This window comes from Mytilus galloprovincialis, chromosome 7 (assembly GCF_965363235.1).
Source record: "Mytilus galloprovincialis chromosome 7, xbMytGall1.hap1.1, whole genome shotgun sequence".
NCBI lineage: Eukaryota > Metazoa > Mollusca > Bivalvia > Mytilida > Mytilidae > Mytilus > Mytilus galloprovincialis.
In genome coordinates this window covers 32,535,989-32,555,064 of record NC_134844.1, presented here as the reverse complement: position 1 = coordinate 32,555,064, position 19,076 = coordinate 32,535,989, and the positions used below count along the sequence as shown (strand labels likewise).

At 32.2% G+C, this 19,076-nt stretch overlaps 1 long non-coding RNA gene across 1 annotated transcript; it reads left to right on the top strand.

Moving 5' to 3' along the window:
• Positions 1 to 2,219: 2,219 nt before the first annotated feature.
• Positions 2,220 to 14,611, top strand: LOC143082790 (uncharacterized). The gene is made up of 2 exons (XR_012980470.1): positions 2,220 to 2,771; positions 12,727 to 14,611. It is a non-coding gene; the product is annotated as an uncharacterized LOC143082790 (long non-coding RNA).
• The last annotated feature ends 4,465 nt before the right edge of the window (positions 14,612 to 19,076 follow it).

Here is a 19,076-nt window from a genome sequence, read left to right as displayed (position 1 = left end):
AATTACCGCCAGAGACATGAAAGCAATAGATAATCGATTTATTCCAAGGTGCAACGTATACCACGCGTATTAAAAGCGATTAAGGAACATTGAAGTTACAGGGTATAAACCGAGCGCTGGAACGGGTACATACACGCTAATATGGTTATTTTATCTCTAAGAACACATAGTTACAGCCAGAGACAAGAACACAATCGAAAATCATTTTTTAAAATGTTCATTTTTATACAAGCGCTTAAAAGGTGATTTCACCTCTTCGAACCAAGAACCAGATCTTCAAACATACGAATATAAAACATTTAAAAGGTAGAACGTATAAAAATCAAATAATAAACAAATAAGTATCTAACATCAAGGAACAGGATCAGTTGAGCACAAACACATATAAATAGGTCATAAAAAGGTCATTTTACCTCAACAAATTTAGATCTATAACAAGAGATAAGAATATAAACAAGAGTGCACACGCTGAAATGTCTCGCCTTCTTTACTAATCATTGATATTATGTTGATAGTCTTAAGTGTAAAGCTTTATAACAACTGTCACATAACTTAACATTAACCAAGATAACAAAGACCAATGAACCATGAAAATGAGGTCAAGGTCAGATGAAACATGCCAGACAGACATGTACAGCTAACAATGCTTTCATACAACAAATATAATAGTTGACCTCTTACTTATAGTTTAAGAAAAATAGACCAAAACACAAAAACTTAACACTGAGCAATGAACCGTAAAAATGAGGTCGAGGTCAAATAAAACCTGTGCGACTGACATACAGATCATATTATATTTCCATACACCAAATATAGTTGATTTATAGCATATAGTATTAGATAAAAAGACCAAAACTCAAAAACTTAACTTTGACCACTCAACCATGAAAATGAGGTCAAGGTCAGATGACATCTGCACGCTAGACATGTACACCTTACAATCATTCCATACAACAAATATTGTAGATCTATTGTGTAAAGTATGAGAAAAAGAGACCAAAACACAAACACTTAACTATAACCACTGAACCATGAAAATAAGGTCAAGGCAGATGACACCTGAAAGTTGGACATGGACACCTTACAGTCCTTCCATACACCGAATATACTTGCCCTATTGCTTATAGTATCTGAGATATGGACTTGACCACCAAAACTTAACCTTGTTCACTGATCCATGAAATGAGGTCGAGGTTAAGTGAAAACTGTCTGACGGGCATGAGGCCTTACAAGGTACGCACATACCAAATATAACTATCCTATTACTTAAAATAAGAGAGAATTCAACACTACAAAAAATCTTAACTTTTTTTTCAAGTGGTCACTGAACCATGAAAATGAGGTCAAGGACATTTGACATGTGACTGACAGAAACTTCGTAACATGAGGCATCCATATACAAAGTATGAAGCATCCAGTTCTTCCAACTTCCAAAATGTAAAGTTTTTAAAAAGTTAGCTAACACCGCCGCCGCCGTAGCCGCCGTAGTCGCCGCCGCCGCCGGATCACTATTCCTATGTAAAGCGTTCTGCAACAAAAGTTAAAGGCTCGACAAAAATTAAAAAGGGTGAGGATATCAAAAATCGAATAAGTAATGAATAAGGAATAAGTAACGAATAGGGAATAGAGAATAAATAACGAATAGGTATAACGTAACGCATAGGGAATAAGGAATACGTAACGAATGGGTAACAAATAGGGAATAGGGAATAAGTTACGAATAGGTAACGCATAGGAAATAGGGAATGAGTAACGAATAGGTAACAAATAAGTAACAGGGTATTAGAGGTTTCCAGATTTGCTAGCTTAACGATTTATTTGATAGCGATTTTAACGTTTCTAAAACACTTTGTTTATGATTCTTTAAGGAATAACTTTGTAATGCACAAGTGAATGAATCAAACAGACCTAAAACGAACTGAGTTGAAATTGACACGACCTTTAAACTCTAAATATAGATTTGTGTTTCTGTTTGTTATAGGTATTTTGTTTTGGTTTGTTTTTTATATATAGAAAAATATTGTTTTCATACAGATAAATGCATTATAATAATTAAAATAATAACTATAAACCACTTTCTAAAACACATGATACTTGTTGGTTATATTTGTTAACGTGTCAAAATTGCGTAGTTTTCGTATCTTAATTAGTTGTTGCATGATTTTTAATTTAGTTTGTATTATCAGAATTATTTATTTCGATCATTATGTCATAGTGTGAATTTGTACATTTTGTAAATAAAGTTTTTAGTTTATAATTTAGTAAATAACAATTTCAGCAAGAAATTGTTTCTCATAATTTAGCTTTGAAATTTAAATCTTTATATAATTTGATAAATGAAAATATTTTATTTCTTTTTTTTTATTAATATTCAAAATTTTATATGTCATTTTAAATAGCTCAATTCTTGTTTGTAACTAAGTGTGAAAAGCTTTTGGTCAAGAAGAACAAAAGGGATTAGTAAATCAATTTATCTCCTTCATTTTTTGTAAGACCTGATAATAAGGAAACAGACAATTAAGGCCCATTGTGTTACATCACCATAAGCTCAGGCCATACCTTTAGGGGATAGAGAGTTTAAATTATTTACTGACGCGATAAAAATATACTTTGTCTTGGAAACTATTTAGATTCTTTTATTTCATTGGTCAATGGTTCTTAATTCTTAATCTGGTATAAAAAGCAATGCGTCCCTGGATGCCGCACTGATTTTATGTGCGCATCCAGAATAAAGTATTTGAACTTATAAAAGTTTTACTTATACATTTCAGGTTAGTGTTTATTTATTTTAATATGATTTTTATTTTATTTTTAATATGATTTTTATTCTATTTTGATATGATATTATTATTACTTATTGTTAATACACATGTTTAAATGAAGAAATGTTTTCTTTACTTATTTTACAATCTTATCGGTACGTTAACAAGTGTTGTAGGTTGTGCATTATTTTATTAAGAAACTAAAGGGAGATAATTCTGTATTTGTGTGTTGAAAGACAACGCTCTTATCCAAAATGTATTTCTGGCATTTTATGCTCAAAACTATGGTAAGAAATATTGTCCTATGCTTAAAGCTTACTTCGACTAAAAACGCATTATTAAGAACACATCTCAAGAAGGTTTTTTAATCATTGATATTGTAAAAAGGATTTGCCTTGTAAACTGATAAAAGCTAAAAATAGATTTAGGAAACATTATGTAAATAGTATGTGTGTGTGCAAACGTTTCTATTGTTTAATTTTGTTCTTAATTATTATAAAATACAAGTTTAAAATACTTTTATTATATCATTTCTGTGCGTCACACTTTAACAAGAAACTACAAAAAAGGGACTAGTTATTGCAGGTGAAATAGGGAGCAGTTATTTACTTTAATTGTTTTGTAACAAATTCAATATTTAATTAACATTATATTGTTAAAGCTTTAGTCATATTTTAAATATAAATTACAGGTTTTATTTAAGAAATATTAAATAGCTTTTTATATGAAGTAAACTTCTTTTACTTGTTAAATGAACTGGTTCCCTGTTTAAATAGTTATACTGTTTTATGTATATTAGATAGATAAAGACCTATGAACATTTTAATGATAATTGAATATCAAACTATTTATATTTAGAGAACGCCAATTAAGACTTTGATTTAAAGAACTTAATGTTTATTTTAATGTTTATTTTAAAAAGATATTTAGTTATATTATTTAGTCAGTATTGGGGATAAATGTTATCACACCAAAGTACATATATGTGTTCAAGATTTAAGTATTTTATTTTACTAGTATTGACTTTGAAATGTATGTCATTAATTATTTGAATTTATAATTGTGCATTGTGAGACTGATTTTATGTGCGCATCCAGAATAAAGTATTTGAACTTATAAAAGTTTTACTTATACATTTCAGCCAGCAACCAAAGACATAAAGTCGTTTCTGTTGTTCGGTTTAAGAATAAGTAAGAAAGATCTACAAGTACCCCCGTACTGTACAAAACACCAAAAATCACAGTACAAAAAGTGGTGGAGTGATCCAAAAATCCCGGAGAGAGAAATTGACTGGTTATGAAAACAAGGGGAACAACAACAACAGCAAGCCCTACTATCAACATGCCTGCAGGTGGTACACCAGTGAATTCAAATAGAAATTTAGCTTCAACATCAACCAACACAACATCGTCATCTATATTGCCGCCATCAGGACCACCCCCAGCACCCCCATTACCGTCTACAACTACATCAACAAGTACAGTGATACAACCAACGCCACAACCAACTACAGTGATACAACAAACACCACAACCAACTACAGTGATGTCAGCAGTTTCCCAGATTCCAAATTCAACACCAGTCATACCAGTAAGTCAGTTCAACACTAACATGACTAATCATCAAAACAAGCCACATATCCATCCGATTAAGCCTTTTGATGGAAATAGTTCAGTAGTACAGTGGTTCAAGTCCTTCATGATATACATGAATATCATGAATTGTACAGAACAGACAATCGTTCAATCGTTCTCGCACTTTTTAACTGGCAAAGCAGAACAATGGTTCCTTACTCTAAATGAACAAGTGGTCACCCTAAATAGATTGCAAGAACTGTTATATACAAGATTTAAACCCACACCCCTCACGGTTGAAATGCTTCAAGTTGAACAAGGAAACTCAGAAAGTGTAGATGACTACATTCACCGTGTCATGAAGATGTGTGCAGACGCAAACCTGCAAGAAATACAATTGATGACAAAAGCCATGAGAGGTTTGAAAGCTACGATCGCTAGGATTGTTATGCCCCAAAGTCCGATCAATATAGAAGATCTAAGAGTAAAAGCAAATTTGGCAGAAACTACCCTACGTGTGACAAGTAAAGAACAAGACAGTGATTTCCATGCATCAGTGAATTACATAACACAACACCTGGATTCAAAGTTAGAGCAAATAAGACTTGAAAATGATGCAGTCATAGCAGCTGTTTCGGGAAATAATGGACAACAAAATAGTCAACATAGGCAATACCAACAACAGAGATCTAACTATCCACAACAAAATTCATACCGACAACAAAGGCCATACCAACAAAGACAGCAGAACCAGTACCCACAACAGCAGAACCAGTACCCACAACAGCAGAACCAGTACCCACAACAGCAGAACCAATACCAACAACAAGAACAGAACCAGTACCCACAACAGAGAAGTCAACAACAAAGACCTAACATGAACAATCAAGAATGTCATAGATGTGGTAAGTGCTGTGGATCACCTAAAACTTGTTATGCTAAATTTAAGATATGCAATCACTGTAAATTACCAGGTCACATATATAATGCTTGTTGGAACAAACATAAACCTCGTGTATTTTAGGGATTCGCGCCTATCCATAGGCATTTGACTATAGATAGGCACAGAGATAATGATTGTGCAGAAGTTGGCTTTACAACTCCTCTGCAACAAAATACAATTGATGTCATAATAGACAAAAGAAAAACACATGGGCTAATTGACACAGGGGCTTCCATAAGCATAATTAACAAAGAACTCTTAGACAAAACTGGGTATGCTCAAAACAGGCTTAAACCGCCAACCTATTTGAAAATAAAAGGAGTAAGTGGGCAGAAGTTAAATGTTTTGGGCAAAATTGAAATAGACATCATGATTGATGGAAAAATATTTAAATACCCATTGAATGTAGTTGAAAATGTTCATCATTCATTGATTTTAGGCTTTGATTTTATCAATCATTTTAATGGTAAAATTGATTGTGGCAACAAAACATTATATTTAAATGATGGAAAAGAGGCTCTTGTGAGTCAAATAAAAGAAATATTTTGTTTAGCTAGAACAACAGAAGCAATTACCATTCCAAAAAAGTCTGAATCAATCATTACTATATCTGTTTCAAAATTCAAAAATGGTGATCAAGTTTTATTGGAACCAAGACCTACATTAACACTCAAACACTTGATTGGTGCAAAATGTGTTGTGACTGTACACAAAGGTAAAGCTATCTTAAAACTTCTAAACCCAACAAACTCAGACATTTTGTTAAAAAGAAGAGAAATATTAGCACAGGTTTATAATGTTAATGATGCTGATATTTTACCATTTGAACCTAAGGAATTGAATCAAATAGAAAAGCAAAATGCAACAAATAAAAAAAATCATCAAAGTAAAAGTAAAGAAAAATTAAGTCAAGATTTTGATCTTGAACATTCAGATTTAAATGAAAGTCAAAAGCAAAAGCTTCTAAAATTACTGAAGACTTACAAACACATTTTTGCAAATGATCTTAGTGAATTAGGAGTTACAAATGCCTACTTTCATAGAATTGAAACAATTCCAGGCGCATCACCAGTAAGTTTACCCTTTTATAGGACTTCTCATAAACAACAAACTGAAATAAACAAACAAGTTGATGAAATGGAAAAGAATGGTATAATAGAACCATCAAATTCAGTATGGCATTCACCAGTTATTTTAGTGGCTAAGAAAAACACATCTGAGCTAAGGTTCGCGATTGACTATAGGAAACTGAACCTTATCACAATTCCTATGAACTTTCCTTTGCCAAGGCTAGAAAGTGTGTTCGACACAATTGGCGAAATGAAATCTAAAGTATTTAGTTGTGTCGACCTTAAAAGTAGTTTTTGGCAGATTCCATTAGACCAAGAAACAAAACATAAAGCTGCATTTATCACACAAAATGGCATTTATGAATGGAAAAGACTACCTTATGGTTTAGCAAATTCCCCAGTCTCATTTCAAACATTAATGACTTCAATACTTAGAGAAATGAATTGGAAATCAGTCCTTGTATATGTAGATGATATACTGATCTTCAGTGAAAATTTTGACCAACATTTGGAACATTTATCACAAGTTTTTGAAAGATTGGACAAGTTCAATTTAAGATTACAACCAAAAAAATGTCATTTTGCAGTGAAAAGATTGAAATTTCTTGGTCATTTTATTTCTAAAAATGGTGTGGAAGTAGATCCAGAGAAAACCACAGCCGTTAGTGAATTCCCAATTCCAAAAACTCAAACAAATGTAAAAAGTTTTCTTGGTATGGCAAATTATTATCGCAAGTTTGTTCCCAACTTCTCTAGAATTGCCACACCGTTGAATGCTCTATTGACTAAAGAAAATAAAAAGTTTGTCTGGACAGAAGAATGTCAAAGATCCTTTGAAAACTTAAAACAAAAACTCTTAGAAGCTCCAATTTTAGCTTTCCCTTAAAGTACTGAACCTTTTACCTTAACTTGTGATGCTTCTGACACAGCCATTGGCTATGTTTTAAGTCAAAAAGATTGTGAGGGAAATGAGCATCCTATTGCATATGGGGGCAGGTCTTTAAAAACTTGTGAACGCAACTGGACAACCACAGAAAAAGAGTGTCTAGCAATTATTTGTGGTGTACAAGCATACCACCCATATCTATCAAGTTCAAGATTTACTGTTCAAACTGATCATAAAGCATTATGTTGGTTAAACAATGTTAAAAATCCTAGCGCGCGTATTGGCAGATGGGCATTAGCATTGCAACCATATAAATTTGATGTAATTTACAAAGAAGGCAAGACAAATTCAGTAGCCGACGCTCTCAGCAGGCGCGAATACATTAATACTAATGAAAAAGATTCTTCCCTTACAGATTCTGGACAAATGGAGGAAGATATATTCTTTATTTCAGAGGATCAACAACTGTCAAATGAGAAGAAAACAGAAGGTCCAAGATCACATGAGGTAGACATAGAAACCAGTGATAACCACAATACTAAAATTTCTTCTGTTTCAGAAATAGAGAATTGTTTCAAACAATTGCCAAGTTACTCAGATGAAAGAATTTATGTTGAATTCATTTATCCAGATGATCCAGTAGCTTTTGTTGCACCTATAACTGAAGAAGATATTGACGAAGCAGTCAATGATAAAGAACATTTATTTCAGATGCAGAAAGATTGTCCAGATTTTAAACCAATTTTAGAATACCTCTTAACTGATGATTTGCCCGATGAGGACAAAATGGCAAGAAAAGCAGTTTTTGAATCTGAGCGCTACCAAATATTAAGTGGTATTTTGTTTCATTTTGATCAGCGCAGATCTAAGAAACTTGATGAAAACCAAAAGTATACAAAACAGCTTTGTATACCTAAGGTTTTGCGCAATGATGTTCTGCGCTCTTATCATGATTCTCTTGCAGGAGGCGGTCATTTAGGCGTAGATAAGGTGCATGAATCAATACGTTTGAAATATTGGTGGCCAACCATATATGCTGATGTAGAAACGTATGTGAAAACTTGCAATCGCTGCCAAATGGCAAAGCGCAATTATAACAAATTTAACCCACCTTTAGGTACAATGCCCCCTGTCAAAAGATTTGAAAGATGGCAAATTGACATTTTAGGACCCCTCACAAAAAGTCCTGATGGTTATTCCTATGTGTTGCTGCTCATTGATGCATTTAGTCGCTGGACTGAAGCCTTTCCTCTGAGAACTCAGGGAGCAAAAGAGATAGCTAGAGTTATTTATGACCAAATCATTTGTCGCTATGGTGCACCAAGAATTTTATTTTCGGATAGAGGTCGATCTTTTATGTCCCATATTGTTAATGGACTTTGTGAAATTTTTCAAATTACTCAACATCATATCACCCACAAACAAATGGTTTGGTCGAGCGCCAAAACTCTACTATAGCGCAAACAATTCGTACTTATTGTGGTAAGGATCAAAATCTATGGCCCATTCATTTGCAAAGTGTCATGATGGCAATTAGAAAATCTCCGGCATCAAATACAACTGAATTTTCACCTTATTATATGGTCTTTGGTCAAGAAATGAAACTTCCTTTTGATATTGCTTTAATTCCAAAAGAAAATTTAAGTCAAGCAACTAAAGATCATATAAAAGAAATTCAGTCAAACCTTGAAATTGTCCATGAAATTGCAAAAGAAAATGATAAACGTCATAAAGCATATGACAAAGAGAGACATGATCAAAAAGCAAAAATACCAGATTTTGAAGCTGGTGATTTGGTACTCAAAGCCATCAATAAAGTCCCTGTTGGTGTGTCTCGAAAATTGTATGACAAATTTGAAGGTCCTTACCGCATTCAGTACGTTGGTCAAAACTATACTTATAAATTGATAGATACAAGAAATAATAAGCCTCACAAGTCTATGATAAATGCCTGTCATTTGAAGCATTATAATAATCCTGCAGTGCTTAGGGCTCAGGAGGAAATTGATGAAGGTGATGAAGTCTCATCAGAAGGAGAAATAGATGATGATGCTGAAAATTCACAAGCAAATAATGACCCAGATATGAATGTGGATGCTCAAACCCAACCCGAACAACCCCCCATTCGAGATAAAACCCCAAACCCACAAGCAAATGTGCCAGAACCAAACCCCCAGTCTCAACAAACAAGAGAAATTGATAAAAATAAAAAATATGATTTTAAAGATGCAATTAAGGGTAAATTTAGAAATGGAAAAAGATTAATACGTATTGAGTGGCATGATGGAACAAGAACGTGGGAACCAAATGAAAGCTTTGATAGTGATACTCTTGCATATATTGATTCAAAATTTACAAAGCATGGAAGTAAAAAACGTACACTCTTCAAAAGAAAAAGACATTAAAAAAAAAAAAAATTATATATGAGTATACATGAATATGAAATTTATTTTTATAAAGATATAAAGAGAAATATAAAAAAAATATATATATATACGTTCGATATGTCCGAATGCAAAATGAAAGATAAAAAAAAAAATGATTTGAATAAAGTTATATAGATTACTTGTTTGATTCGTGTACTAGACATGTTGACCCAAACTAATAGTTAAATGAAATGTCATTGTTAAAGTCTTGTTGAATGATCCAGGCGCCTTTTATTTATTACATTTCGGAATTTTTTTGTTATTTATCAAAAATTTGCTTAAGGTCAGTGTGATGTGGTCAACAAAATACAGGGTTCTGTATGAAAATAGTGCTAGAGTACACATTACAGCTGGTGTGTATTCATCCCGACTTTCATCACATTAAATTTTTTTTTCCTTTGTCTCTTTGTAGGTAAATTTGGGAACATTCATCAAACTGTAACTTTGGCAATCATGGTCCTTATAACATGTCTAGTGATCAAACCTGTAACAGCAAAGACAAATGAAGAAAAGATGAATGTTATACAAAGAATTAATTATGGAGTAGTATTTAAACAAGAATCATTCCTGTATATGTCATCAGAAGAGTGGTTGCATACATTTGAAGTAGAATTACCACAAAATGTGAAATTACCAAGAATGTCATTTTGTATTGACAATAGTAATGATTGTAGTAATATTAATAGTATGGTAAATTTTATCCACTCATTACATGATTCGACTGAATCACAATTATTTGAAACTATCAAAGCTATTCATACATTGGTACCACAAACTGAATATTTTTATAACAAAAGAGATGGAAGATCACTTCTTCCTTTCATTGGCTCTATGGCCAAAGGTATTTTTGGTTTAGCCACAATGAGTGATGTTCACCTGTTAGCCAGACACATAAATGAACTAAACAAGAGATCTCGTGTTATGGCCAATGTACTTCAACAGCATGGTTCACATTTCTCATCGTTCATGACCTTAATAGACAACAGAACAAATAATCTAATGAACGGTGTGAAAACAAATGCAGCACAAATAAAACAAATTACATACAAATTTTATAACTCATTGACTTCTTTTCAGCATTCCATGACTAATATATCAAAAATATTAATAACCTTAGTAAATAATGCTAACATTCTGAGAGAAAACCTAAATCAGCTACAATCAAGTATTCAAAGCTTAGCTGAAGGTAGAATCTCACCTTTTTTGTTACCAAAGCACATATTAGCACATTCTATGCATAAAATCCAGCGAATCATGTCGGAATCATATCCTGGATTTCACCTAACTCATTTTGATCCTTCTTATTATTATACTCATTCTAATTTTGTTTATGCACGTAACCACTCCCGAATGTATATAACTGTTAAATTTCCTATTTCTGCACATGCTAAACCCTTAAACTTGTTCAAAGTTTATTCTTTACCAGTCCCAGTTAATAGCACTTCCTCGCACGCTACTAAACTTATGTCATTACCTAATTATTTTGCAATCACAAATAACAATGATTTTTATACTGCACTGTCCACTGATGACCTAGCTAACTGTAAGCATGGCATGACAGTATTTTGTTATACTAATTTACAACTTACACCAATTAACCGACCCAGTTGCATTGTAGCTTTGTTCTCTAATAATATAACAATGGTAAAACAGTTGTGCAACTTCAGATTTTTGCTTGATCACATAGTTCACAAGGTTATAGAATTAACACCAACCTCTGTCCTAGTTTACAAAAGTAACAATGACTTAACACTTAAATGTCCTGATAACAGTCACGTCATCCCTCCTTGTCCTCTTTGCATTGTGCATGTACCTTGTAGATGCTCCATATCATCACACAAACTTTACTTTGCACCTAAGCTAATCAATTGTTATGATGAAAATACACAGTTAGACACAAATACAAGTTCTGCACTTTCAGTTTTACACCCAGTAAATTTAGCATTACTTACAGAGTTCTTTGACCAAACTAAACTAAACAACATATTAGGTGACACAACATTTCCATCACAAGTTGCACTAAAAGTACCTAATTTTAAAATTTATTCACACAACATGTCAAACATACTGGTCGCAGACCAACAAGATCATCTCAGTCTCAGAAAAATGGCTCAAGCAGCTAAAAAAGATGAACAAATTTTTAAAACCTTGACAGAACCATTGATAACAGGTGACATCAGCCTCAATAGTGAGTGGCCAGATCTTAACGCAATTTTAATTTTTGTTGCTCTTACAATTGGATGTTTATCATTCATAGTATGCATCTATTTATTTTTCAAGGTTCGCAAAATGGCCATTGCAATGCTTATTTTAAAACAAGTCTCAAATGTAAAATCTCAAACTGTACCGTCATTCATTTATAATGAAAAAGTAACTAAGACAAATAGTGAAAATACTACAGATTTCATGTCTTATATAACAAATGAATTTTCATGGGTACATGCTTCTGTTTTACTAAGCATAATTGTTTTATTCATTCTCATTATTATAATTGTGTGTATATATAAAAGCAACAAACAAAAGTCTGGAACAAGTTTAGCTGTTGAAATAACTTGTGGAGGTCAATGTGTCATTGTAAATATACTCTCATTATCTCTGTGTCCATCTTATTGGAATATTGATACTCCTATTATAAACCGTGTCAGTATTTCCACTTTTCCATCTTGTAAACGTTTTGCAACTTGGACAGATTTTAATGTTACAAACAAATTAACCTCTCAGTCAATATCAGTTCCAACAAGCATTCGTCTAAATTTTCAAACATGGTATAAATTACGTAAAATATTACGTCAGCCATTTTGTGCATATGTTATGATTGTTCACAATGGATATTGTACAGTGTTACCTGGTCAAGATCAAATAAAAGAGGATAACAAAATCAACACTTTGTATCCACAATTGTAAATGTAAAAAACATTTTCAGTGATTGCATAATGGTAAAAACATTTTAGTATTTGAATACCTTGATCCACAGTACATTACAATTGCTTATACCATAATATGTCATGTTTCATTATGTATATATATATATGTTTTATTGAATGTTAATTTTCATATTTTTGTAGTATGTTTTTAGGAAAATGAAAGGAAAGATAAATCATGTTAGGAAGACTGTTATATATCAGTAAGGTACTATTTCGGGTTAAATAACATCTTAAAGTCGCGCGACATTGTCACAGTCTTTTACCCATACCATCTTAGTAGAACTTTAACTTTAACACCTTTCTTTCATAATTTAGCTTTGGGGTCCAAAGCAAAGGTAGCAAGGGAGAATTGTCATAGTGTGAATTTGTACATTTTGTAAATAAAGTTTTTAGTTTATAATTTAGTAAATAACAATTTCAGCAAGAAATTGTTTCTCATAATTTAGCTTTGAAATTTAAATCTTTATATAATTTGATAAATGAAAATATTTTATTTCTTTTTTTTTATTAATATTCAAAATTTTATATGTCATTTTAAATAGCTCAATTCTTGTTTGTAACTAAGTGTGAAAAGCTTTTGGTCAAGAAGAACAAAAGGGATTAGTAAATCAATTTATCTCCTTCATTTTTTGTAAGACCTGATAATAAGGAAACAGACAATTAAGGCCCATTGTGTTACATCACCATAAGCTCAGGCCATACCTTTAGGGGATAGAGAGTTTAAATTATTTACTGACGCGATAAAAATATACTTTGTCTTGGAAACTATTTAGATTCTTTTATTTCATTGGTCAATGGTTCTTAATTCTTAATCTGGTATAAAAAGCAATGCGTCCCTGGATGCCGCACTGATTTTATGTGCGCATCCAGAATAAAGTATTTGAACTTATAAAAGTTTTACTTATACATTTCAGGTTAGTGTTTATTTATTTTAATATGATTTTTATTTTATTTCTAATATGATTTTTATTCTATTTTGATATGATATTATTATTACTTATTGTTAATACACATGTTTAAATGAAGAAATGTTTTCTTTACTTATTTTACAATCTTATCGGTACGTTAACAAGTGTTGTAGGTTGTGCATTATTTTATTAAGAAACTAAAGGGAGATAATTCTGTATTTGTGTGTTGAAAGACAACGCTCTTATCCAAAATGTATTTCTGGCATTTTATGCTCAAAACTATGGTAAGAAATATTGTCCTATGCTTAAAGCTTACTTCGACTAAAAACGCATTATTAAGAACACATCTCAAGAAGGTTTTTTAATCATTGATATTGTAAAAAGGATTTGCCTTGTAAACTGATAAAAGCTAAAAATAGATTTAGGAAACATTATGTAAATAGTATGTGTGTGTGCAAACGTTTCTATTGTTTAATTTTGTTCTTAATTATTATAAAATACAAGTTTAAAATACTTTTATTATATCATTTCTGTGCGTCACACTTTAACAAGAAACTACAAAAAAGGGACTAGTTATTGCAGGTGAAATAGGGAGCAGTTATTTACTTTAATTGTTTTGTAACAAATTCAATATTTAATTAACATTATATTGTTAAAGCTTTAGTCATATTTTAAATATAAATTACAGGTTTTATTTAAGAAATATTAAATAGCTTTTTATATGAAGTAAACTTCTTTTACTTGTTAAATGAACTGGTTCCCTGTTTAAATAGTTATACTGTTTTATGTATATTAGATAGATAAAGACCTATGAACATTTTAATGATAATTGAATATCAAACTATTTATATTTAGAGAACGCCAATTAAGACTTTGATTTAAAGAACTTAATGTTTATTTTAATGTTTATTTTAAAAAGATATTTAGTTATATTATTTAGTCAGTATTGGGGATAAATGTTATCACACCAAAGTACATATATGTGTTCAAGATTTAAGTATTTTATTTTACTAGTATTGACTTTGAAATGTATGTCATTAATTATTTGAATTTATAATTGTGCATTGTGAGACTGATTTTATGTGCGCATCCAGAATAAAGTATTTGAACTTATAAAAGTTTTACTTATACATTTCAGCCAGCAACCAAAGACATAAAGTCGTTTCTGTTGTTCGGTTTAAGAATAAGTAAGAAAGATCTACAAGTACCCCTGTACTGTACAAAACACCAAAAATCACAGTACAAAAATTACACAACATTTTTTGAGAGGATAAGGGAGCTGAGATTTCATGAAATGGAATTCTTCGATATTTTTTTTTCTAGAAACCGTTAACGATCCTAAAAAGTAAAATGAAAAATATTGAAAACTCAGTATTTACTATTCGGTTGCCAATGAGAAAAAAAACACATTTCTTGAATCATCTAATTTCATTAATTAGAATAACTGTCATATAATTATACAGAGGCGGATTTCGGGCGGGGGGGGGGGGGGGGGCAGGGGGAAAGGGGTCCGCCTCCTTTTCTGAAAAAAAAAATAATATAGGGAATCATGACTGGAGCGGGCCCCCTTTTAGGCAGTCAGTTATCCCCAATTTATGAAAATTTCTGGATCCGCCACTGTTATTATGAACAAAATAATAATAAAAAATAAAAATTGTACTGACACTTGTGTTCTTTGAATATTTTTATTTGATACTTTATTCGTACTTTTTACTTTTGGTAAAATTTCTCATATGTCTGAATGATGATTTTTGCAACTTGCAGAAAAAATATAAGAAATGTATCAAAGATAATCAATTAGAATTAACTAAATTAACCTACAATTAGAAATTATATCAAAAATATTTAAGTTACTTCATCAAAGTTCTTCCTTCGTGTAAACATTTATTCACTGTGTAGTACCTTTCCTGCATTTAAAATAATTATTATTTTTGTAGAGACTTTAGATGTAAATAAGTTTTGTATTTATCTTTAACATTTTACATTTTGAATGTGGTCAATTTTGAATGTTAAAATAGCTCTTATTCTATTATCTTTTCTTAAAACATACCCCTAAAATATGCCGACTTTTCCATTTTATACTGTTTCATTAATATAACAGTCAAACATAAGATAAATTATGAATGTGCTATATATATATAGCTTGTTTTGCCTGTGGAATTTCAGGGGAAATAAATGTTAATTACAAACCGTTCGTTGCAACGGTTACTAGCAACGGTTTGTTGAAAGCATAATCGAGTACACACAATATCGTTTGTTATGAATAGGTAACATATCTACATAAAACAGTATACCAAATTGTAGCTAAAAATCATCCAAATACTTTTTATACTGATTCATAAAAAATACATTGACATTAAGGACATATATGAATTAATTTCAAAAGATCAATGACGGCTCCCAGTTCGTACTACGGTTGGTACGGTAGCAAATCTGGAAACCTCTATTAACCGAGCGCTGGAACGGGTACATGCACGCTCATAGGGTCATTTCATCTCTAAGACCACATTGTTACCAGCAGAGACATGGACACAATTGAAAATCCTTTTCTAAAAGGTGCAACGTACAAGAAACGTATTATAGGCGAATAAGCAACGAATAAGTAACAGGGTATTAACCGAGCGCTGGAACGGGTACATGCACGCTAATAGGGTCATTTCATCTCTAAGAACACATTGTTACTACCAGAGACATGGACACAATTGAAAATCCTTTTCTAAAAGATGCAACGTACAACAAACGTATTATAAGTGAATAGGAAACGAATAGGTAACGAATAGGTAACAGGGTATTAACCGAGCGCTGGAACGGGTACATGCGCGCTAATAGGGTCATTTCATCTCTAAGAACACATTGTTACCACCAGAGACATGAACACAATTAAAAAACGATTTATTGCAAGGTGCAACGTATACCCTGCGCATTAAAAGCGAATAAGGAACGAATAAGTAACAGGGTATTATCCGAGCGCTGGAACGGGTACATATGCGCTAATAGGGGTATTTCATCTATAAGAACAAATTATTACCACTAGAGATATGAACACAATTGAAAATCCTTTTTAAAAGGTGCAACGTACAACAAACGTATTAAAAGCGAAAAAGTAACGAATAGGTAACGAATAGGAAACAGGGTATTAACCGAGCGCTGGAACGGGTACATGAAAGCTAATAGGGTAATTTAATCTCTAAGAACACATTGTTACCACCAGAGACATGGACACAATTGAAAATCTTTTTTCTAAAAGGTGCAACGTACAACAAACGCATTATTAGTGATTGGAATCATGATCACGATGTCTTTGAATTTTATTAAAACTTTCTTAAAAATAACATATTGACTGATCACTTTGTATCTTTTTTTTTATTTAGGTGGTAGGGATATATTAGATATGAGATATAGTCGAACAGCGCTCCACAAGGACATGTTTATATCAGCTGATAATACAATTATTAGTAACGTCCTCACCAACGACACTTCTAGCAGTGCTGATGCACAGTTAAAGAACTATAAAGGAACGATTTCGGATCATTGTGTAGGAGACAATGAACTAATTTACTATGAAGTTAACTATACATACACAATACTCAAAGCATTAACTGGACGTAGTCTTGTCCTAGAGATAGGTTTGGCAGAACGTTCCAAGGTTGACCAGTATCATTACGGTGGGGACAATAACGTTTGTGCGTGGTCTTTTAATCTTGCTAAACGATCAAATATTGATAGCGTGTATCTGTATGCTGAATATCGTGTTAATTTGAAAACTCTCAGGTCGTTCAGTAAATCTACAGTCGGCACAAATATTCACGGAAAATTTAAATTGTTCATAAACAGACGACGAAATGAGTTTTTAATGACACAAGATGATTCAATAATCCATGTCTTTAAGAATGTTACGTCAACTGGAAAACTGTGTCCTATATTTGGGGTGTACAATCCTTATCGAGTTCATGTCAAATTACAGTTAATGAATCCTCGTAACTTTACTAATTATCCGTGGTGAAACTTTTTACCTCACCTGGCCGAAAGGCCAAGTGAGCTTTTCTCATCACTTGGTGTCCGGCGTCCGTCGTCGTCGTCCTGCGTTAACTTTTACAAAAAAACAAACTTGGCCACAATCATCATTGGGGTATCTAGTTTAAAAAATGTGTCCAGTGACTCGGTCAACCAACCAAGATGGCCACCATGGCTAAAAATAGAACATAGGGGTAAAATGCAGTTTTTGGCTTATAACTCAAAAACCAAAGCATTTAGCAGAAATCTGACGGGGGTTCATCAGGTCAAGATCTATCTGCCCTGAAATTTTCAGATGAATCGGACATTTCGTTGTTGGGTTGCTGCCCCTGAAATGATAATTTTAAGGAAATTTTTCTGTTTTTGGTTATTATCTTGAATATTATTATAGATAGAGATAAACTGTAAACAGGAATAATGTTCATCAAAGTAAGATCTACAAATAAGTCAAATGACCAAAATGGTCAGTTGATAACTTTAGGAGTTATTGCCCTTTATAGTAAATTTTTTACCAATTTTTCGTAAATCTTAGTAATCTTTTAGAAAAATCTTCTCCTCTGAAACTACTGGTCCAAATTTCACCAAACTTTGCCATAATCATCATTGGGGTATCTAGTTAAAAAAATGTGTTCGGTGCCCCGCCCAACCAACCAACATGGCCGCCATAATAGCTGAAAATAGAACATAGGGGTAAAATGTAGTTTTTGGCTTATTACTCAAAAACCAAAGCATTTAAAACAAATCTGACAGGGATAAAATTGTTCATCAGGTCAAGATCTATCTGCCCTGGAATTTTCAGATGAATCGGACATTCCGTTATTGGGTTGCTGCCCCTGAAATGGTAATTTTAAGGAAATTTTGCTGTTTTTGGTTATTATGTTGAATATTATTATAGATATAGATAAACTGTAAACAGCAATAATGTTCATCAAAGTAAGATCTACAAATAAGTCAACATGACCACTTTAGGAGTTATTGCCCTTTATAGTCAATGTTTAACCATTTTTCGTAAATCTTAGTAATCTTTTAGAAAAATCTTCTCCTCTGAAACTAATGGGCCAAATTTAAAAAAAACTTAGCCATAATCATCATTGGGTTATATAGTTAAACAAATGTGTCCGGTAACTCGGCCAACAAACCAAGATGGCCGCCATGGCTAAAAATAGAACATGGGGGTAAAATGCAGTTTTTGGCTTATAACTCAAAAACCAAAGCATTAAGAGCAAATCTGACAGGCAGTAAAATTGTTGAACAGGTCACGATCTATCTGCCCTGGAATTTTCAGATGAATCGGATAATCGGTTGTTAGGTTGCTGCCCCTGAATTGGTAATTTTGAGGACATTTTGCTGTTTTTTTGTTATTATCTTGAATAGTATTATAGATAGAGATAAACTATAAGCAGCAATAATGTACAGCAAAGTAAGAACTAAAAATAAGTCAGTTTGACCAAAATAGTCAATTGACCCCTAAGAAGTTATTGCCCTTTTCAATTTTTAACAATTTTCTTAAAATTTGAAGATTTTCAATAATATTTTCCACAGAAAGTACTGTTATAGATAGAGATAATT